This window comes from Oryctolagus cuniculus, chromosome 6, assembly GCF_051225735.1.
Source record: "Oryctolagus cuniculus isolate XC-2025 breed Fujian yellow rabbit chromosome 6, ASM5122573v1, whole genome shotgun sequence".
Lineage (NCBI taxonomy): Eukaryota > Metazoa > Chordata > Mammalia > Lagomorpha > Leporidae > Oryctolagus > Oryctolagus cuniculus.
The window spans coordinates 120,325,153-120,347,991 of NC_142872.1; the positions used below are offsets into that span (position 1 = coordinate 120,325,153).

At 47.9% G+C, this 22,839-nt stretch overlaps 1 long non-coding RNA gene across 1 annotated transcript in view; it reads right to left on the bottom strand.

The window, feature by feature from the left end:
• Positions 1 to 1,060: 1,060 nt before the first annotated feature.
• The window catches only part of LOC149126277 (uncharacterized), a 69,551-nt gene continuing 47,772 nt past the window's right edge, over positions 1,061 to 22,839 (bottom strand). The window contains exons 2-4 of the long non-coding RNA XR_016235824.1: positions 19,819 to 20,002; positions 18,389 to 18,493; positions 1,061 to 1,473 (exon numbers count right to left, since the gene is read on the bottom strand). This is a non-coding gene — a long non-coding RNA (uncharacterized LOC149126277). The remainder of the gene's footprint in view (positions 1,474 to 18,388; positions 18,494 to 19,818; positions 20,003 to 22,839) is intronic.

The following is a 22,839-nucleotide window of genomic DNA, read 5'->3' on the forward strand; positions in this document are numbered from 1 at the left end:
TAAAAGGCAGAGAGAGAAGAGAGGATTCTCTTTTCAGATCTCTTTCAAACCTTCTGAGATGTCAAGGAGACAGTTTCTATTCAGTGCCAGCCTTGAACAAGCCTCAAATACTTGCTTATTTCCTTTTCAAAAAAGAGCAGGCCAGGGCTGGCATTGTGGCTCAGTGGGTTAAGCTACCACCTGTGACACCAGCATCCCAAATGAGCCTGGGTTGAGTGCTGGTTGCTCCACTTCCAATCCAGCTCCCTGCTAATGTGCCTAGGAAAGCAGCAGAGATTGGCCCAAGTGCTTGGCCCCCTGCTATCCATGTAGGATGGATTTCCAGGCTCCAAGCTTCAGCCTGGCCCAGCCTCAGCCTTTGCAAACATTTGGGAAGTGAACCAGCAGATAGAAGATCTCTTTCTCTCTTGTCTTTGCCTCTTTCTCTAATTCTGCCTTTCAAATAAATAAAAATTAAAAAAAAAAAAAACAGACCTCTAGGGGCCGACACTGTGGCATAACGGGTAAAGCCGCTGCCTACAGTGCCAACATCCCATATGGGCACCGGTCCAAGTCCTGGTTGCTCCACTTCCGATCCAGCTCTCTGCTATGGCCTGAGAAAGCAGTACAAGATGGCCCAAGTCCTTGGGCCCTTGCATCCACATGGGAGACCCAGAAGAAGCTCCTGGATCCTAGCTTCAGATTGGCACAGCTCCAGCCATTGCAGCCAATTGGTGAGTGAACCAGTGAGTGAAAGACACCTCTCCCCCCTCCCCCCGTGTGTGTGTGTAACTCTTTCAAATAAATAAATAAATCTTTAAAAAAAAAAAAAGGCCTCTAGCACAGAAAATAGGTAAAAGTTTTAAATTTTTAGTAAATATTGCATTTATTGTATTCTGCAGACAACAATAGCTAAAATTTTAGTGTATTTTTGTTGTATTTATTGTTATGGGTACCTTATATTTATGGCAGTTCATTTTGATTCTTACAAATAAATAAATGATCCAAAATTTTGTTTTTAAAATGTATTAAATGGAACTACATTTAAAATGTTGAGTAGATTTAGAACAATTAATAGTACAGGTGTAGTAGAAAGTAAGACAAGAATCTAGAAGACAGTAAGCAAATAATTAGAGTTTGAGATTCAGATGAGTATAAGGAATGGTGGTATCTGCCCATCTCCCCTACAAAACTGTTACAAGTGTTAAGTATGAAAATAACCATTAATGAGTTTTGAGAAGAGACTCAAATCCATTTACTCTAAGATACTGAAGAAAATTCCCGCACAAACCTGTACATTCCCACCTGCACTCATCTGAAATCAAGATGGGAGCAAACCACTTCCCTGCTTTGGCGTCAGTCGATGTTCAAACTATATTCTCCCCATCTATGCATCTTTGTAACAATGGAGACTTCATCCAGACAAATCCATGTCCCATCGCAGCACATACGGAACACTTGCCCAGTGATTCTTGTTGACAGAATAAAGAGGATCTGTAAAAAGGTTAAGATAAGTTTTAGTCAGGGCAACATATAAGTGGCCTGGGCCCGGGAGACACAAGCCCAGTGACTTTGAATGAGTCTTGAGAAGCATTCCAAAGTGCTCAAATTGTAGTCTGAATTCATGTATTACACAGTGAGCTTCTATTGGCCAAGCCCATAAACACTGGGCCTTTGCCAAGGGATGGAGGAAGAGTTGTTCACTGGTTGGAGATTGCTGTCATTGGAGTAGGACTGTCGGCAAGCACTAGTAGACAGAGGGAAGGTGTGTCTCTGGAAAGAGGCTATTGAAAAGAAGGCTGCTGATTCATTTTAAAGAGGGCATTTCTGGGAATAGATAAGGAATGCATGGATAAAGAACAAAGGATTGCTCAAGGTTGCTCCAGACAGCTAAGACAAAACAGACCCTGTGTGCACGTCACCCAAGTCAAATTGACCTGATAAGATGACTAGCTCTGTCCACCCAGTCTGCAGCTAAGTCTCAGCAGGTGTTTCTGCTGAATGTTTTGCAGACTTTTTAGGGGCAGTTTGCTCTCATTTCATTTAAAGGCTCTTAAAGACAAGTACTTTTAGGATTATAGTTGTTTACTCAGAGGTCAAGGCTCAAATCGGTCCTCTTCCCTCACTGGAGACAGCTGGCCCCTATGTGCCCATGATGGTTAATGTCATGTATTAAGTTGGTTGGGCCATTAGTTGCTCATATATCTAGTCAAACATTATTCTGGGTGGACCTCATTTAATCAGTGGAAAGTCTGAGTACAACAAAAAGATTGACCTTCCCCCAAGCAAGGAAGAATTCTCCAGCAGACTGCCTTGAGCCAAGTCTGAATATCTGCTCTTCTTGCCAGCTGGCCTTCACCAGGGTCCGTCACCTGCTGGCCCACACTGCAGACTGGGCCTGCCAGCCACTCATAATCCTGGGAGCCTAGTCATCATTCTGTCTCCATATTTGAAAATGCATGTCCTACTTACTCTGACTCTCTGGAGAACACTGCCTAATACCACGTCTTCCTTACTGCTGAGCAAATATGATTTATACCATGCTGCTTTCTCACTGTGTCGATTGGGTGCATCCTTTGAGAGGCTGGATTTACCATGGTTTATCTCCTTTACGTTTGCAAGGTCAGGGTCAGGGTTACAGAGTCATGTTAGAGAAGCTGAGAACAATGGGTATGACGACTCTAAATACTCAGAGAATACCTATATGCTGGCGCCTGTGCTACGTGTGCTCAGATGTTTATTCTGTAACCGCTGTGGACAGCCCTTCCTCTTTCACAGCTCACAGCTGAGGAAATGTGCTTAGGACGGTTAGGTGGCTTGTCCAAGGTTGCACAGTGATGGGGTGGCACACCAGGATTTGACTCAAGACTTCCAGCCCCTTAATATGTGTTGTCTTTGGTATCCCCTTCCTGCTCAGAAGGCACCAACCAAAAGGGCAGGAGAGACTGGAGAAGGGCAGTTTGTGATGTTTGCTGCTTGGTATTTTTATGTACTCTTATGGTTATTAACAAAGGTATCCTGCCTAGCATCCCAAAGGAGTTTCAATTGTTCAATAAAAGCCACATAAGGAGAAAAAAAATACCACACTTTTTTGAGAATTAAAAGAAGTCATCCCTGGGGTGATGCAGGCTCCCGCTAGACAAGAGAGGGGGACTCCTGGCATCCTTGGGATGAGACACAACAGCCATGCCCACCTGCTTCATGCACACATCGTTACTGAATAAAGATCTTTTAACACTAGCAACATCGATAAAAAGCAATATATGTCCCAGGTGCTGGAAAATACTGTTTTCAGACCAGCAGTTCAAAAAATGAGTAGACATGGAGCACGATGGGAATTAACACAAATGACCAAAGACAAATATGAAAAGCTGGGAGAAATATTTTCAAACCTATGAAGACAAAAGTTAACATATAGAAAAAAATTCATACATCAGTGAGGAAAAAAATGGATAACACACTGTTTAATGGGCAATGGACATAAGCAGACAGCTCCATAAATGAGAAATAAAAGTGGGATCCAACATCAGTCATCATCGAAGGAACACACTGGCTGTAGAACAGGTGAAGATCAACCAGTGAACGAATGTGTGTGGCTACAGGGTGCTGGGCACCTCATGGGCTGCTGTAAGAGTGTAAGCTGAGTTAACGTTCTTCAAGGTCATTAAAAAACAAATATCAGTACCTTAAAATGTTTATACCCTCTGACCCAGCCTACATACTTGTGAGCATATATCCCAAGGAAATAGAAAGACTCAAAATGTCTTACTGCACAACAGTGTGTATTAGAAGGTTATTTCTATCTTTACTTAATGTATGCTAAACTGATCTTCTGTAGATAAAGAGAATGGAAAATGAATCTTGATGTGAATGGAAGGGGAGAGGGAGTGGGAGAGGGGAGGGTTGTGGGTGGGAGGGACGTTGTGGGGGGGAAGCCATTGTAATCCATAAGCTGTACTTTGGAAATTTATATTCATTAAATAAAAGTTTTAAAAAAAAGGAAGAAAACAATAAAAAAAAAAAAGGTTATTTCTAGTGTTCTAGTGGTCAAGAATCAGAAATAATCTAAACGCTCAACAGCAGGAAATGGCTAAATAACTGACACCTCATTAATACAATGAAATGAAAAGCAGTCATTTCTTCAAGTATTTTTCTGCCCTGGCCCCCACCTGATTCAGGGCTCCTAGTTGGATGTATATTATAGACCACTTGAGCTGTGCCAAAATTCGCTGGTACTTAGTTCTCTTTTTTACTTACTCTTTTTTTTAGAAGTTTTTTAAACTCACTGTTTTTTTATTATTTTTATTTATTTATTTGAGATACAGAGACAGAGTGAGCTTCCATCCAAATGCCTGAAACAGCCAGGATTGGAAAGGCAGAAGCCAGGAGCTGGGAACTCCATACCAATATCCCACATGGGTTGCAAGAACCCAGTTTCTTGGGCCTTCACTGCTGCCTTGCAAGGTCTGCTCTAGCAGGAAGCTCAAGTAAGGAGCCAGAGACAGAAATGAAACCCAGGTGCTCCAGTGTGGAATGCAGCCATCTCAACTGAGAAACCAAATATCTGCTTCTTTGTTCACTTTTTTCTGTATTTCCTAAAGCTATTAATGACCTGGCATTTCTATCCTACCCAGCACATAAGAAAAGTGAGCCCTGGCAGCCAGAGCAGGTCCTGGGGCTGCGAGTTCCAGTCCTGATGATTGGAAGCAGCGTAGGGCTGAACACAAGTGCTGAGGGCCAGAGAGACTCAGAGCACCAACAGCTGCTCCTGTCTCAACCCTGCCCTTAACTCTTCCAGGCTCCCCAACTTCATAGTCAGCTGAGGGTCCAGGTTTAGCTCCCCATCAGACAAAGAATCACAGCCTTGAGTTTGTGGCAGGGGCACATCCACAAAGCAGACAGAAAGGAAAAGAGGAGACATTCCTGGGTGAGCCGAGCCGTGGGGAAGGCCGGGTAACAAATCCTCTTGCTGGATGCCCAGCCACCTGAGGGCTTCTCCATCCTCATCTCTGTCTATCCTGAAGCTTAGCAGGTTACACCCCAGACTGGGCAGGCAAACACAGCCGCTCGGAATGACTGGACTCAAAATACAGGGCGGAAGAAGTTAAAGCAGGAGTCAGACGGACAAGGTACATACAGGCAGGTACACAAGACAAGGTGTGGCCCGCAGGCCACACCTTCAGCTACAGTGCAGGCTAACAGTCTAGACAAAGCACAGCATTTCAAATACCAGTTCTGTGTCAGGCGCTGGGAAACAGAGGCTGCTTCGGCACTTTCCGCTGAAGCCTGCATACATCTGGGAACAGAGCAATGGGCCAGCGTGAAGTGGGAAAAATCCGGGCAGCAGCTGGTCTACACAGCAAGAGGCAGAGGGGTACAGCAGGATGGAGGTGTGGGCTCCCGGGGTCCTTGGAGCCAAGAACCTAGACTATATTGTCAGAAGTGGCCGCGGACCACATTGAAATTCATTCCTGTAGGATGTTGAAGCAATGTTCCAGGTTCCAGTCCTGTCTCTGGCAGATTTCCCTCATAACACTCTTGCTGTCAGTCTGTAGGGAGTTTGTGAACTATCCATAATTTATTCCTTCATCTCCGTCTCTCACTTGACCCTCCCACAAGTGCTCCATGCTGGGCAAACCCAGGGACACAGTGATCAACAAAGGCTTCCAGTTCCTGCCTCCCTCATCTCAGATTGCCACCCCTTCCCAGTCTCTCTCCCTATCCTCACACCATCTGTACAAATACTCATGCACACACACACACACACACGAGCCAAGGGTTATGAAGTGTCTGAAATTTTTTCCTACTTACAAAAATAACAGCTCAGTTCGCCACGCTCTCATGGATGCTGGCAGAAGACACAGGACTCCCGGGTCAGAGACAAAGGGCTTCGTTCTCACAGCACAGCAACCTGCATCAGCATCGGCATATTTGGCGCCGGCTTCCCAAGCTCGGATTCCCATGAGTCAACGTGAAAAGGACCAGTTGGGCTGGCGCCGTGGCTAGTAAACTAATTCTCCACCTGCGGTGCCAGAACCCAGGGTTCTAGTCCCGGTTGGGGCGCCGGATTCTGTCCGGTTGCTCCTCTTCCAGTCCAGCTCTCTGCTGTGGCCCGGGAGGACAGTGGAGGATGGCCCAAGTGCTTGGGCCCTGCACCCGCATGGGAGACCAGGAGGAGGCACCTGGCTCCTGCCTTCGGATCGGCGCAGCACTGGCCGTAGCAGCCACTTGGGGGGTGAACCAATGGAAAAAGGAAGACCTTTCTCTCTGTTTCTCTCTCTCTCACTGTCTAACTCTGCCTGTCAAAAAAAAAAAAAAGGCCAGTTGGCATGTGTTTGTGAAGTAGGACTACATTACAGCAAAGGAACCCAGTGCTTGGGGAACAAGTACCTTTTATGATAAGCAGTGAGCACGCCTTCCCTTGTTCAGGGGAAGATATACCCGTATCTTCTAAGCTTTTTCACCATACAAACATCTTTGAACAAACGAAGCTGGTGCTCACTCACAAGACATCCAGAAACATAAGAGGCAGATGGGGAATTATCTCCCGACTATCACGAGACAAGAAAAGCAGAGACTTTGGAAGTGGACTCTCTCTTCTGTTTACACCTTAGATCCCCTGTCACTAGCTGCATGACGGAATGTGTGTCTTAGTTTTGCTTTTATTTATTTATCTGAAAGGCAGAGGAGAGAGAGAGAGGGAAAGACAAAGACAGAGAGAGTGCTTCCATCTGCTGGTCTTCTTCCGAAATAGTTGCAATGGCCGGGGTTGGGCCAGGCTAAAGCCAGCAGGCTAGAATCCCATCCAAGTCTCCTACATGGGTGGTAGGGGTCCAAGCCTTTGAGCCATCTTCTGCTTTTCAGGTGCACTAGCAGGGAGCTGGAGCAGAAGCAGAGCAGCAGGAGCTAGAACTGGTGCTCACAGGAGATGCCGGTGCTGCAGGAGACAGATCAACCTGCTGGGCCACAACGCTGGCCCCAGGGATGCTGTCTTCTGCTCTTGGGATCCCTGGGGATGAGGCCTGCTCCACGCTCCAGAAAACCCTGCCAGGGGATTACCCAGCCAAAGGCCCCTGAGAAATAGTCATACTTGTGCAGCTTGGCTCGCACCAGCTGCAGGAAAGCAATAAGTGTGCAAAGTGCAGCACAGAAAGCCCTCCAGAGAGCCGCCAGCCCAGCTCCGCCACCTGTCAGAAAGAAAGAAAGAAAGAAAGAAAGAAAGAAAGAAAGAAAGAAAGAAAGAAAGAAAGAGAAGAGAAGAGAAGAGAAGAGAAGAGAAGAGAAGAGAAGAGAAGAGAAGAGAAGAGAAGAGAAGAGAAGAGAAGAGAAGAGAAGAGAAGAGAAGAGAAGAGGAGAAGAGAAGAGAAGAAAAAAGTAACCTGTTGATTCCAAGTCCAAAAAAAAAAAAAGTTCTGCCCTGGAAAACTAACTTCCAGCCAACCTCGGGGATGAGAAGCAAACCCCACTCTGGTTAAATGCAGGCCCGGGTGGTGAAGCACTCTGCCCCCCACCAGGCTGAGACCTGGCAAGTCCAAAGACGTCCTCATGGCTGTCTGGTGTTTAGCAACCAGTGACAGCTGATTGAATCCAGATGGGCACTGCAGACTTCTCTGGTCCGCAAAGAACAAACAGGCCTTCCCAGACATACCCACCCCTACCCTGCCTCCCCAAGGCCAGAGCAGGACCTGGGGCTCTGAGTCAGGGGCTCCCACTCTGTCGCTGTAAAGGGATCACCACACCTAGCTGGGGGCATTTCCAAGAAGCGTGGGCAAAACCCACAAAACCCTGATGAAGCTTCCTGGGCTGCTTGCCTGGGAAGAGCCTACTGAGACACTGCGGTAGTAGGTGTAACAGCTTGTGCTGATGGGGGCAGCCCAGTCCAGGGCTTGGCACCGGAAGTGGGCACAGTCAGAGCTCTCTGTCTCCTTCCTTCTCCCTGTGGGGAGCACTGAGGGGGAAAGCCAGGGCTTACCCATAGCATGGCAGCCCAGACAGCAGGAGCACACGGGGGAAAGAGAGGCTATGGTGCCTTTGTCCCACGACCCTAGATGGGAAAGGTCTTGTACAAGGCCTCGTTCATGCAACAAGAATAAAACCACAGGCTGTCCAAGGGTGCCTGTAATCAAATCAGCAGAGACAGTGTGGTGGCCATTCCAAGATGGAGGCACGGTGGGCAACCAAAGAGGAGGAGGGGAGCTGTGCGGTGGGGTGGGGGGCCTTTCTGGGGATCAGGGGGCTCCAGAGCCACACCGAGGCCCGCCTCTAGCTCTGCCCCTTACAAGGGGAGTGACCTGAGTCAGGATGCTCATCCTAATTAGCTTTGAACTTCCCCCTCACGTAAAATGAGAGAAACCTTTGTAATAGCATCTCCCAGGGTCCCTGCTAGGGTCAGAGCTCAAGGCACGGTGAGGGCTCAGTAAAAGCAATTTTTAAATCTTTAAAGGACTCCATCATGAGATAGCTACCCAGGAGGCTTCAAGGCATGGAGTCCCCCACTCAGAAGCGGCGTGAGGGGTGTCGTCGCTGCTCACTGCCTGGGGCAGAGTGGGGTCGGGGTGGTGGTTACTGATAATCAGACTCTGCCTGTGCCCATCACACTCCACATCCCAGGAAGACCCCGGCTCCGTGACCACGGCTGCCGCCCCCAGCTCTAGCCAAGAAAGCTGGGGAGGTCACAGTTTTCTGTCGGAGCCCTTCTGCTTTTCAAAAAGCTCTTCCATGAATCCTGCAATGTATTTTAACAGAAATATTACTTAACATTTATTGAGCACCTGTCCTAGGTCTTTCAAACTGGGGTCCACATGTGCCACCGTTACAGAAGCTCCAGGCTACAAGAGAGCTCTCTTCAGTAGAGAGTTTAAACTTTATGTGTCTTATACTAAAAAGAAACCCAGCCTTGTCCCGGAAGAAACATGGGAGGTCGGGATTGGAATATTGAGGTGAAAAAGTCAGGACCGAGGCCGCCTTGATGTTAGGGAGGCAGATGGGGCAGCTTGTGCATGCGGTCATTTTGCCACCCCAGAGCCATGGCTGAACTCACCTGACACCGCTGCAGCCTCCCGGGAGAGCAAGCCCTGGCCCTGGCCCTCCCCAGCCCTGAGAGGGGGTCCTGAGGGGAAGGCTGCTGGGGAAGCAGGTGCTGAGGGGTTTCTGGAAAGGCTGTTTCCTCCCAAATAGAGAGATCCATGGGCCCAGTGTGACCCCCATCGACATGCCAAGACATTCTCTCCAGAACTAGGGGGAAAAATTGTAACATTCACGTGGAAGCACAGGAGATCCCAAAAAGCCAAAGCACTCTTGAACAGAAAGAACAAAGCTGGAGGCATCACAGTGCACAGTCTTGATCTCAAGACATATGACAGAGCTACTGTAACCAAGAAAGAATGGTACTGACATAAAAACAGACACAGTCCAAAGAACAGAGATTCCAGAAATCCACCTACACATCTACAACCAACTGATTCTCAAGGAAGGTGCCAAAAACGTACTCTGAAAAATGCTGGGAAAACTGGATATCCTCATGTGCAGATCAAATCCTCCCCCAATTTCTTACCCTACACAAAAACCAATTCAAAATTGATCAAAGATCTAAATGTAAGACCTAAAACTAGGACTTACTAAAAGAAAACACTTCAAGACATTGGTATAGGCAAGTATATTTCAGATAAGACCCCCAGAAGCACAAGCAACAAAAGCAAAACTAGACAAATGGGAATATACAAAACTAAGAAGTTTCCATGGGCAGCACTGTGGTGTAGCTAAGCCGCCATGTGTAATGCCGGTATCCCATATGGGCACCGGTTCGAGACCCGGCTACTCCACTTTTTTTTTTTTTTTAAGATTTTATTTATTTATTTGAGAGGTAGAATTACAGACAGTGAGAGGGAGAGACAGAGAGAAACGTCTTCCTTCCTTTGGTTCACTCCCCAAATTGCCACAACGGCTGGAGCTGAGCCGATCCAAAGCCAGGAGCCAGGTGCTTCTTCCCAAACTCCCATGTGGGTGCAGGGCCCCAGGGACTTGGGCCATCTTCTACTGCTTTCCCAGGCCACAGCAGAGAACTGGATCAGAAGAGGAGCAGCCAGGACCAGAACCAATGCCCATATGGGATGCCAGTGCCACAGGTGGAGGATTAACCTACTGCCCCACTGTGCTGGCCCCGGCTGCTCCACTTCTGATCCAGCTCTCTGCTGTGGCCTGGGAAAGCAGTAGAAGATGACCCAAGTCCTTGGGCCCCTGCACCCATGTGGGAGACCCAGAAAAAGCTCCTGGCTCCTGCCTTTGGATCTGCACAGCTCCAGCCATTGCAACCAATTGGGGAGTGAACCAGCAGATGAAGGACCTCTCTACCTCTCTCTCTATCTCTCTACCTCTACCTCTCTCTCTCTGCCTCTCTACCTCTCTTTCTCTCTACCTCTCCTTCTCTATGTAACTCTGAATTTCAAATAAATAAATAAATCTCTTAAAAAAAGAAAGAATCTTCAATACAGCAAAGGAAACAAGAGTGAAGAGACAACTGACCAAATGAGGAAAATATTTGCAAACTATGTATCTGGTGAGGGATTAATATCTAGAATATACAAGGAATGCAAAGAGTTCAGCAACAACAAAATAGCAATCCAGCTAAGAAATGGGCAAAAGCTGAACAGACAGTTCTTAAAAGAAGAAATAGAGTCAACAAATACATGGAAAAAATGCCTAGTATCAGTAGACATCAGGGAAATGTAACCCAAAATCCCAATGAGGTATCATTTCATTCCAGTGAAATTAAATGGCTATTATCAAAAAGACAAAAAATAACAAACACTGGACTGGATGTGGAGAAAAAGGAATCCTTATCCATTACTGATGGAAATTCAAATTAGTACAGCTTTTATGGAGAATATTATGGGTGTACCTCAAAAAACTAAAAATGGATCCACATGTGACCCAGCCCTCCCCCTCCTAGGTATGCATCGGCAGGAAATGAAATCACCATGAAGGAAACAGAACCAGAGGGACCTCTGTACTCCCCTTTTCACTGCTACACTGTGCACAACAGCCGAGGCATGGAATCAACCCAGGTGTCCACCAACAGATGAAGAAAGAAAATGACACGACAGAATATTCAGTCCTAATACATGAATGAAATCCTGACATCTGCAGGAAAATGGATGGGACCGAAAATCACCACGTTAAGGGAAATAAGCCTGACACGGAAAACTATCGCATGTTCTCTGTCATCCACCGACGTTAGAAAGTGCGTCTGCACTTGGAATCATGATTAGTACTCTGGGAACAGTGGGGGAGAAGGCAATCACCCTGCCCCCTAAACAGCCCCCCTCGGAAGCCCCACGAGCGTAGAGAACAATCATTGCTCGCTTGCACTGTGCCCCAGAGCCCCGCCCATGCTGTGCTCAGAACACTGTCTGGGAAACGTGAACGCATGGTAAACGGCCCCTCAAAGAACAGCTCTGGGAAGACCACTCGGCTGGGCAGGGCCAGCTGCTTTCCTGCTCGGTGCTGGCCGAGATCGAGCCCACGAGGGCACGGGGACCGTGTGTTGTGCCACGAGGAGCAAATCCACAGCAGCATTTGGAGAGGACAGACTGAGGCGAGAAGCCTGGGCCCGCGTGCAGGGCATGTTGGGGGTCTGGCGTGGTGGTCAACACGCCACTTGGGACACGCCTGGGTTTGAGTCCTGCCTCTGCTCCCGACTCCAGTGTCCTGCTAACGCGCACCCTGGGGGGCAGCACTGATGGCTCAAGTAGTCATCAGTCCAGTCCACTTGTGTGAGAGACCCAGATGCAGTTCCCAATTCCTGGCTACAACCTGGCCCAGCCCCGGTTGTTTCACCCAATGTGGAGTGAACCAGCAGATAGGAGCGATCTCTCTCTCTCTCTCTCTCTCTCTCTCTGCCTTGAAATAAATAAATACATTAAAAAAAAAAAAAAAAAAAAAGCAACCCACTGGGGATGCAGAAGTCTGGACACTTAGCCCAGACAGGAAGATGCGAATACCAGAAGGCAGACGGGCATCTGAGACCCCACGTGCACTCCGGCTGGCCCACAGTTCCACATGGGGTCCCCGGGTCTGCCAGACCAGGGCGGACCTCCGCAGGGGCTGGAAAGGTGTTTTCCACCTGGGCACTTCACTGCCACTCCCTGTGCCCTTCTCCTTCCCCCGAGCACAGCTTCTGAGCCATTTGTTGTCTCTCGGCCTGCAGGGAGCATGCCAAGAACTTCCTGTAGCTCATGAGTCACGGCCTCTGGGCACAGAACATCTCCCCAGGGAAGGCAGGGCGGCGGCAGCGGGGGGCCCAAACCCCAGGGGAACCTCCTTCAGGGGAGACAGTGACCAAGCAGCAGCACCCAGGAGAGGCCCTGCTGGCAATGCCGCTGTAAATTGTTCAGGGCGCCCTGGACATGTCACAGGCTGGCCAGGCCTGTGAGAGCTCAGAGCAGGCAGAAACCAGACGCAGACCTGGGCGCGGGCCGCCTGATGTTTGTTCTCGGGAGCCCGGGGTTGACAGGGTTGCTGAGGGAACCACAGGAGAAGGCGCTGTGAGGTTGTTCTACAAGCTGTGAAGCACTAGCGCGACTCCTCGCTCCAGTTCCACAAAGATTAGACGCCAGACCCCCGAGACGCGGTGTTCCCATTGGACTCCACTGTCTCGCGAGGAAGCTTAAGGAGGGTGCACTCAGGGTGTCTGGACTGCGGAACTGAACTCAGCTGTCTGTGCGGCAGGTGGGCGTTTACTGCTTCTTCACTGACGGGAAGCACACAGCCCTGCACAGGGAGGCCTGCGCACCAGGACCCAGGGAAATGTGCCACAAACCCACACGTCGCAGCCTGCTTTGGAGCCTGCCTCCCTGTTGCAATCCCACTTGAGTCCATCAACAAATGTTTATTGAGAACTCGCCGTGTGCCAGGACTGCATCAGACACAGTGTCCAGAAGCCACCCAGCATCTTTTCTTCCTTTGCACCGGTGGCGTGCGACCACCTGTCTCCCGCTCGTCGCTCCTCTGAGCCAGGTGAGCGTGCGCCAGGGGCCGGCCGGGCATCCACTGCCACCGCACCTGATGCTCTCCTCCCGGCTCTCACTACACCGCTGGTGGCTCTCGGCGTTCTGCAGGTTCGATGCTCTTTCACTCCTGCACTTCTGTTTCTCCTACAAGGTCGAGGTCACACACACACACACACACACACACACACACACGGGGCAGGTGGGGAGGGGCTCACATCAGTCAGAAGACACTCCAGCCCCCGGGGGTGTTTCGGCACCTGGAAAAGGACGATGCTGAAGAAGAGAAGCCCTAAGGAGCCTTCCCGCTGTGTCTTTCTGGGATCCTGAGATTCTAAGCACCCAGACCTTCATATTTAAAAAAAGGAAAAGGAAGCTTAAAGCAGGAAGCAGTGCACAGGCCATGCGTAGGCCATGTGGATGCCAGGAAAACAGCCCATCTCTGTCCAGGGCCGGAGGGAATCTATTCGATTGGGTGAGGTGAGGAGAAGGCTGGATCCTTTCCCTCCCAGCTGGAAGGCCTGGTGCTCTAGAAGCCTCTTCAGAAGGTAGGCTGTGCTAGCCCAACACACGTGGGACAGGACAGGAAGGCGAAAAATCTAGTCACAGCCTCTTGTACCCTCTGGGAAGCTGGGAGTGCCACTCTGAGAAATGGGTAAAGACACAGATGCAGAGGGAGAGAAGAGTTGAAAAAGACTACGGCAATCTGTATGACAAGGGCCTGGGATGCCCGGACCAAAGACAAATCACAGGCCCCCGAAAGAGGTGGCAGCAGGCAAGCCCACTCACCCAAGCCAGAGTTCCCAGGACAGACTGGCGTGGAGCGGTGGGGAGAGAAGGGTCGGCCTGGGGGAGGCGGCACTGCTGGGCTGGCTGCACCGTGGGGAGATGTGGCACTCAGCACACGTCGTCCCTTGTCTGCGGACTTCAGTCAAAGCTAAGATCCCTTTACTAGGTCTTTTTGCAGTTGGAAGTGTGTTCTCTTTTTAAGTTTTATTTATTTGCTGATTTATTTGAAAGACAAAGTTACAGAGAGAGAGAGAGAGATTTTCCATCCACTGGTTCACTCCCCAGATGGCCACAATGTCCAGCACTAGGCCAGCCCAAAGCAAGGAGCCCAGAGCTGCTTCTGGGTCTCCCATGTGGGTGGTCGGGACCCAGATACTGGGGCCATCTTCTGCTGCTTTCCCAGGCACGTTAGCAGAGAGCCAGATCAGAAGTGGAGCAGCCGGGACTAAAATGAGTGCCCAAATGGGATGCTGGTGTCGCAGGCGGCGGCTTCACCTGCTACGCTGCAGCGCTGACCCCGAAGCTGACCATTTCTAAACTAACTAACGTGTGGTAGTCTTCAACCAGGAGGCTGAGCAGCTGTTTAAAGGCCACGAAAAGGAACAAAGGACTCAGACATACTACGACGTGCATGAATCTCAAGAACAACACGCTAAGTGGAAGAACCCAGCCGTTAAAGACCACACGCTGCGTGATTCCGTTTATCCGAAAGGCCCAGAAAAGACAAATCTATAGAGATCAACCCTAGATTAAGTAGCTTACAGCTTCAGAAGTGGGAACCAGGAGAGAGGCAAAATTGGTACAAGGTGCTGGAAATCATTTAGAATAAGACTGTGATGGTAGCTGCACAAGTACTCATATTCATTGAATTGTGTGTGCACTTAAAATGGGTGGGTTTTTGATATGTAAATGACGCCTCAATAAAGCTTTTAAAGAACTACATGCCCCAGGGCCAGTGTTGTGGCACAGGGGGTTAAGCTACCACATGCAACAACAGCATCCCATATGAGAACGCTGGTTCAAGTCCTGGCTACTCAACTTCTGATTCAGCTTCCTGCTAATATGCCTGGGAATGCAACAGAAGGTGGCCCAGGGAATTCCAGGCTCTTGGCGTCAGCCTGGAACAGTCTTGGTTGTTAAGGCCATTTGGGGAGTGAACCAGGGGATGGAAGTTCTCACTGTTACTCTGCCTGTTAAATAAATAAATTGTATTTTCTTTTATTATTATTTGACAGACAATGAGAGAGAGAGAGAGACAGAAAGGTCTTCTTTCTGTTGGTTCACCCCCCAAATGGCCGCTACGGCCAGCATTGCGCCGATCCGAAGCCAGGAGCCAGGTGCTTCCTCCTGGTCTCCCATGTGGGTGCAGGGCCCAAGCACTTGGGCCATCCTCCCCTGCCTTCCCAGGCCACAGCAGAGAGCTAGAATGGAAGAGGAGCAACTAGGACTAGAACCCAATGCCCATATGTGATGCTGGCGCCATAGGCAGAGGATTAACCAAGTGAGCCATGGTGCCGGCCCCTAAATCGTTGTTTTTTTTTTTTTAATCATATGCTCCTGATTGCCCCCATTGTTATTACTCTGGTGAGAAAGGAGGATTGGGTATTCTGAAAGAATTTCCTCCAGTTTATGGGTACTTACATGTACTTGTGCTCATGTGTACTTGCCCTGCCCCCACACATGAACCACCACTAACCCTTGCTCCTCAAAGAACAGTCTTTGCTGGCATCACTCAGCCACTGGGGCCTGTGGGAAGTCAGACCCCGAGGCCCCAAGGTCTCTTCTCTTGTCACACCTTCTTTACAAATCCAACATTTGACAGGAAGAAGTTTTTGTCTGAGAACAGTCATCCCTTCCTGAAACCACATAATGGGGGCGGGGGGCTATGCGAAATAGCTTTTTTTTTTTTTTTTTCAACTTAAGGGCATCTGTTATTGGTTCTAAACCACAACCGTCAGTGCTCCCAGCTGGCCTCCAAGCCTCGACCAGATGTTTGTGTGTGGCTGCAACCAAGAGTGACACACCAGGCATCCGAGGACTGCAGCGCTCAGCACCCTATCCAGATGGGCCCTAGAGAACCTAAGTGGCCACTTGCTGGAGCGAGAGGCCTTGCCACGATCTGTGCTGATGGGAAGCTGCCCCCTCAGCATTTCTGTCCGTAAACTCAGCACAAATGTCACATGATTGGCACTGTGCACTAGAGAACAACCTACGCACCAGCAATGGGGTCATATTTTCACACTGCAAGGCACATAATAGAGCAGGGATCTGATTTCTAATGGATCCAATTCTGGCCTGGTGGACAAGCAGCGTTTATGCCTTGGAAGCTGGTGTGGGGAGGGTACCTGCAGAAGCTAAGCCTTCCCCACCCCCCAGAAGATGGGGGCACTGAACATTCACTCAAGTATCTACATCAGGGAGATTTTCTTTGCCATTTTTGCTTTAAAACAGTTTTACTTTAAAACATTATTTTGATTATGTTAGAGTTTTTTGCCATCTCTGAGCAACAGCATTGCTTAGAAAGTCTTATGCTCTGGTCTGTCTTCGGACACAAGTCATTTAAGGAGGTCTGGCCTGCGCTGTTACCCACAGTGGCTTCCAGCCCAGGGTCGTGCATGCCTTTCTTTGATCCCATGGATATACTCAGTTTTTTTCCTCATCAACACTGCCTTCAAAAGAAGAGTGAGAGAAAAGGAAGATGACAAAAGCCAGGTTGGTCTCTGTTCCTCTGGAGGTCTGGAGACAGGAGTTGACAATATTTTCACTGTCACGTGAAACTTGTCCGTGTGTTAGAGAAGTTGAACTCACCAGGGGATTTGATAAAAAGTGACAGATGAATTTCGCCTCCAGTTCTTTAAAAAAAAAATGAATACTCCAGGCATTAATAAAAAAAGATCATTCACTCAGTCTTTCCAACATTGGGAAGTATAAAGGATTTTTCTAAAATCTGCAAATATGTGAAAATGTTATCATATGTTACCTTACTTGTGGTTGATGTGAGAGATGTGGCGTCCTCAGACCGAAGATCTAGAGACACACCGGCAAAGGGGAAGGGAGGGAGCAGAGGGGCTCGGGGTGGGACAGGCTGACCCAGGGGACAGTCTATGGGATGTCACACGAGGCTGTTCCCAATGCCTTAAGGCCCTCGTGATAGATTCCACATGCCATGAAAAGGACATGGTGTACCTCTCATGACCCTGATCCTACCTCCTACAATGTGAAGAAACACACACTAAAACTGCACCTTTGGATGAATGAGAGTCCTCACAGCCTAGATTCCCATCATCAACCGTTACAGCCACTTCTGTCAGAGTCTGACTACCCCATCTTTGACACGTCACTATGAATATGTTATGTTATGTTAAAGCTGCAGAATCAAACCCAGAGAAATCAGCAATTACAAGAAAAAAACACACTCGAACTACAGCAGCCTTGGGTGATGTCTAACATACAATCAAAACATGCCTGCTGTGACAGATGTCACTCGGGACGCCTCCATCCCACACTATAGTGCCTGGTTCAGGACCCAGCTCCACTTCCCATTCCAGCTTCCTGCTCATGCACACCCTAGAAGGTTGATAGTTCAAGTACTTGGGTCCCCATTACATGTATGGGAGACCCAGACTGAGATGCACGCTTTTGATTCTGGGGTGGCCAAGCCCTGGGTGTTGCAGGTATTTGGAGAGTGAAGCAGCAGATGGAAGTTGTGTGTGTGTGTGTGTGTGTGTGTATCTCCCTCTTCAATAAAAAAAGTGTTCGTTTCACAAGCAGACTTACAGTATGAGCTGTTGAATACTATGTATCTCACAACCGCAAGCCATGCCTAAACCCAGATGATAGCTTTGTGATTTCCTTCTACTGTCATTTCTCCAAGGTTAGGTGGGCTCAGTGGCACATAAAGCAGCAGACGACACGTAAGGAAGCCTGTGCTGCATTCCCACACTGAAAGCAAAGAGCGAGTGTACCGATGGTGACTAAGCTCTTTTCATCACAACGGTTGTCACTCGCGTTGCCATTGAAATCACCTTGTGGGGAAGACAGAGGTCAGAGGCTTGTGGACCCTTCCAGCTCGGCCCAGAGATGGAGTTCAGGTTACAGCCGATCAGGCAGGCACACCTGGAGCAGTCTCCCTCGCCAGACATAATGGAGGGAGTGCGTACATAGTAGCACCTTCAGCAATTGAGGGAGCCACTGGATGCAGTCATGAATCTCCTTTTGAAACTCAGAAAAGAACTGAAAGATTTAACGTATTATATTTTGGGGAGAGATGATAATAAATCAAATGTCAATGGTGGAGTAAGAAAAGAAACCTTACTGGGGTAAGTAGATGCTGATTATAATTGGAGATCTGGGAAGAAAACAAATTGTACTTGGCAGCGTGAAAAGAAGTGATTATATGTGTCAAGGTTAAAGAAAAATCTCTTCTGTTTGAAGTGGAGACTTGCTTTGGAACCTGATGGGGGCTCCTTCCGGCGTAGGAGAGAAGGAAGAACAGCGTGAACTTGGAATGCAGAAATGTGATGTGCTTCACCCCAATTGAAGAGTTAGCATCGGAAATAAGGCAAGAGAAAGTGGCTACACACGCTGGGAGCACACTGCGGAGCCTGGTGTCTTACCTTCTGACCGCGATGAGATAAAAATTTTTATCTTGTAGGTCATCCTCACTGAACAGGTGGCAGCTGCCTCGAGTCCCACGTCAGGGAATCTAAGCAGTGCTTGGGCTAAAATGAGAAAAAAAAACAGCGGAGCTGCCCTCAGAGGTGGATAGTGGTCCTTGGGCTTCATGACTGCTGACTTCGTCCTCCAGCAAACCAGAGTCATTAGAAGTTCAAAAGCAGACTGACTCTATGAAGCAGAGATGGTGTTGCTAGCAGCATGCCCATAAGATTTGTCCCTAATTTTTAAATTTCAGAACTTGTTCTGAAAAAAAAAAATACTCAATAATAATTGCACCTTCAATTTGTTGATGGACTGACTCAGTGAGCATCACTGTGTGCCCACCAGAAGCATAGCTTTGGGGCTAAATGAGAGGCCAGGAAAATTGCTGCTGAGCTCCAGGGGTTCAGTCTACTAGGGACAGACTAGTAAAGCAGCCACCAGAGCGACACAGGAATAAGCTAACGGTACTAGACCTGGCTGGAATGGTTCATTCATGATTCTTGGTGAAGCCCAGGACCTAGTTCTAATTTGGACAAAAAGGAGTACCTGAAAGAGTATTGTTGGGGTGGGGAAAGCCCACGGGGACTCAGGCACAAGAAAGGCTGGAGGAAGAAGCTCAGAAAATAGGAAGGAACCCCCCTAAAAGACTCCAGACACCAAGTAGAAAGAACAAGCCTTCGGAGAGGCAACAGCCCCTGCCTCTGCAAACAGGAATTGAATTCCAGCCACCTCTGGTCTTTGTGTCAGCCGCTCACAACCCAAAATCCCAGCAAGCATAATCTGATTGAATAAGACTTGAGCTGCTAGGGGGTGGGCGAGAAAGAATCCAGTCTTGGGTGGCTTTTGACAAAAAGTGCCATTTAAGCCAGAACCCAAAGAAGCAGGAGAACTCAGCTGCAGGTGTTGGTAGAGCTGAATTATTTGCGGGCACACACACACAAGTAAAATTCAAATATGTCCCTGTCTCAGTTGACTGACACGCTCAGAGCTCAGCAGCTCAACAGCCTCAGGCCCCTCTCCCCTTCTCACTTTTAATTACTGCTCTCCTAACCCACAAGTGTGAAATAGATCCAAAGGGATTTGAAAGGAGAAAGGGGAGTAAGAGGTTGAAACCCAAAGATCCCACATATGCCCCTGGTGGACCTCACTGTCCCCAACTCCCAGGGATTTCAATCTGACACCCCCCATTTATCAGACGCGCTAAGAGCAAACAGTGCCTTGGGTGCGACTAATGAAATGTGTACTGCGTTGCTTAGCAACCCCACACTGTTTATCCCACTGACTCCTTGCTTGGACACGTGTGAGTATAACTTTGGTTCTCTGGAGAATGTAACTGAGTCACAATTCTACTTTTATGAGATCAGAGGAGAATAAAAGCATTATTTACCTATGTGCAATTGTGCGCAGTTCCCGAAATGAAGCAGGTCTCCCAGACCTTCAGGTGAGATGACTCAGAAGATAATGAGGATGAACGGGGACAGCAAGTGTCAAGTACAGGCCAGAAATAAATTCTGTTCACATCAGCCTTCCAGAAAGGTGCAGGAGATCTGGGCAGAGGGGTCTCCGTCAGCCTGAGCGCCAGTGAGGGTCAGAGACAATCAGGAAAGTCAAGAGCACGTTGGTTAGACGCAGGCGACCCCTGACCATCCTTCTTCAGACTGCCCACTGCTCTAAGGAGGCAGGCTGCCACCATGCTTAAATGCAGCCTTTTATATCCAGAAACTTCCTGGGGAGAATGCAATACTCGTGCTCTATGCGGAAGATTGCAAAGATTGAATGAAGAAAATTATAGTTGATGTCCTTTCCTGTGATTAGAATGACGAGAATATCTAAAAATGTCTTTCCTTAATTTCATAGCATTTTTAATCAATAAATAAAGTTTTAGGGGTTTGGTAGCAGGCGAAGGAAGCATGCAGTCCAAAATATGTACAAGTTGATCCACTGAGGCATAGAAAGACAACATTAGAATTTTAATTCAGTTTGCACACTATACATGTATAGTTTATAAATTCAAAAATTCTATACATTACGGGTACTTTTAGAAGATCTAAGATGGTGATGGAGTTATTCCTTACACAACCAAAAATGTTTAGAGATCATTGACTTTAATCCTGTATTTAAGGTCACAATTTGTTTTCAAAAAAAAAAAAAATGAATGAATGAAAGAAAAAAGATTTACAGGGCCAGCATCCCATATTAGCATCAGTTCAAGTCCCAGACGCTCCACTTCCAATAAAAAGGCAGAGTTAGAGAGAGAGGAAGAGACAGAGACAAAGAATCTTCCATCTGCTGGTTTACTCCCAAAATGACCACAACAGCTGGAGCTGGGCCAGGCCAAAGCCAGGAGCCAGGAGCTTCTGGGTCTCCCACATGGGTCAGGGGGCCCAAGCACATGGGCCTTCTTCCACTGCTTTCCCATGCGCATTAGCAGGGAGCTGGATCAGAAGTGGAGCAGCTGGATTCAAACCAAATGGTCACCCATAAGGGGACACGAGTGACACAGTGGCGGCTTCACCAGCTACACCGCAGCACCAGCCCCTGCTACTTTGTTATAATCGGATATTATCACGTCATTTTAACTTCACTACCCATATAAAAACTATGTATAAATGGCCTCAGACCCCAACATGGGACATGGTTCCCCCACCTCGGCTGCACACATTGTTGGCACTGATCTGATCCCTGTCCTCCTTGTCCATTCTTTACTAAGTGTTAAGTCACGAGCGGCCTCAAGGCTGCCCCAGGCCTGTGTTGGACAGCAGGACATGAGTACAAACAAGACCCTCTTTCAGTGGGATGTCTCTGGTGAAGCATTAGCTACTGTTTCAACTCCCTCCACTTCCCTGCTAAAGCTTCCCACTCCCTCGTCTGGGAGTGCAGCACCTGCTGCCCCCACCTGCCTGGAGCGTGTGGGTGTCCTCTCCACTGTGCACAGTTACCGTCCCAACCTTCAGGTACGCAAGGCCCATGACAGCAGCTTATGAGACTCTGACATCACCCAGGAAGTATTCCCTTTGGGTTAGCTACATAACCATGCTTAATAAAACAGGCCATCCGTGAGTCAGCCCAGTCTGAATTGTTTGGGCAAGTCACGACTGACTAAGTCACTTCTCAGACTGTGACCCAAGGGTTTGGTGCCAAAATGAAAGAAATGCTTTCTCTTCTCGTGGCTTTAGGGCCAAAGCCTTAGCCAGTTGGAATATGAAATAGACTAGTAACAGAGTCAAAGCTTGCAATTTTTTTTCAGTAAAAACCTGATGTTTCAATCAGATGCAATTTCAAATTACTTGCTGTTGTTCAAAGGTTTATATGACTCTTCAACACTCCAGGAGGCTTTTCTTAAAGACCTTTGGATTTCCACTCTCCAAAGACATTTCTCTGACCCCTTGAAACCCGAGCCATCTGGTCCGCTTGTCCAAATATACCAGTCACCTAGGGCTGACTACAGCACACGTCTCCCGCAGCTTTCACTGATGTTTGCAGCCCTTATCTCCACACCTGTAACAGCCCGGTGGACACCCCCAGCCCCTGCAGTGCTGCAGTGTACTCTCCTTCAATGATAAAGGGAAACCGTGAAGGAGCTGAACAAGTGTGATCACGTTTGCTCTCACCATCCCACCACAGCGCATCCAGTGTCGCGCCGTCTACTGGAAATCAGGAGTCTGCTTGGAGAGTCCACTCAGGAGTCAAAGTGGGGGCTTAAATCTGGAAGAGTTTCAATTGGCTGCTTTGCAAGCATTGCTTTATAGTTTTGATTTTAAATTTTTATTAATGTAAAGAGACCAGATTAATGTATTTCATAGTTAAAATTCTAATATAACCATACGTAACCACAAACCCCCCCTTCTTTAATTTTTGCAAAAAAGATAATCTCAATCCACTCTATAAAAATAGCCTGAATACATCACTAACAATAATATTCAACAAGAAAAACTAGAGACAACAGTTCCACAGGAGTATAACCAAGAGATAAAACAATCAAATAACAAGGTGTCCTTTTCATTCCTATATATTTTTGTATTCTCTATTACTTACCATGTATCACAAAAAAACATGATATTAGTCTTTTCCACTTTGCTTACGGCCTTGTCTAAATACTGATGGAGTTTGTGAACTCAAAAGGCTTCCATAGCCTTGGCAGCTCATGACAAGAGTTTTGCATGATCACTGACATCATAAATAAGAGTGTCAATTGTTAAATCAACAACAGGAGTCACTGTGCACCTAGTCCCCATGTAGGACCTCTATCCTTAATGAGTTGTACTATGAGAATTAACTGTAAAACTTGTCTTCAAATAGTATTTTACACTTCGTGTGGGTGCAAACTGTTAAAATCTTTACTTAGTACAGAGTTGGTCTTCTGTATATAAAGATAATTAAAATGAATCTTAATGAAGAATAGAGAGGG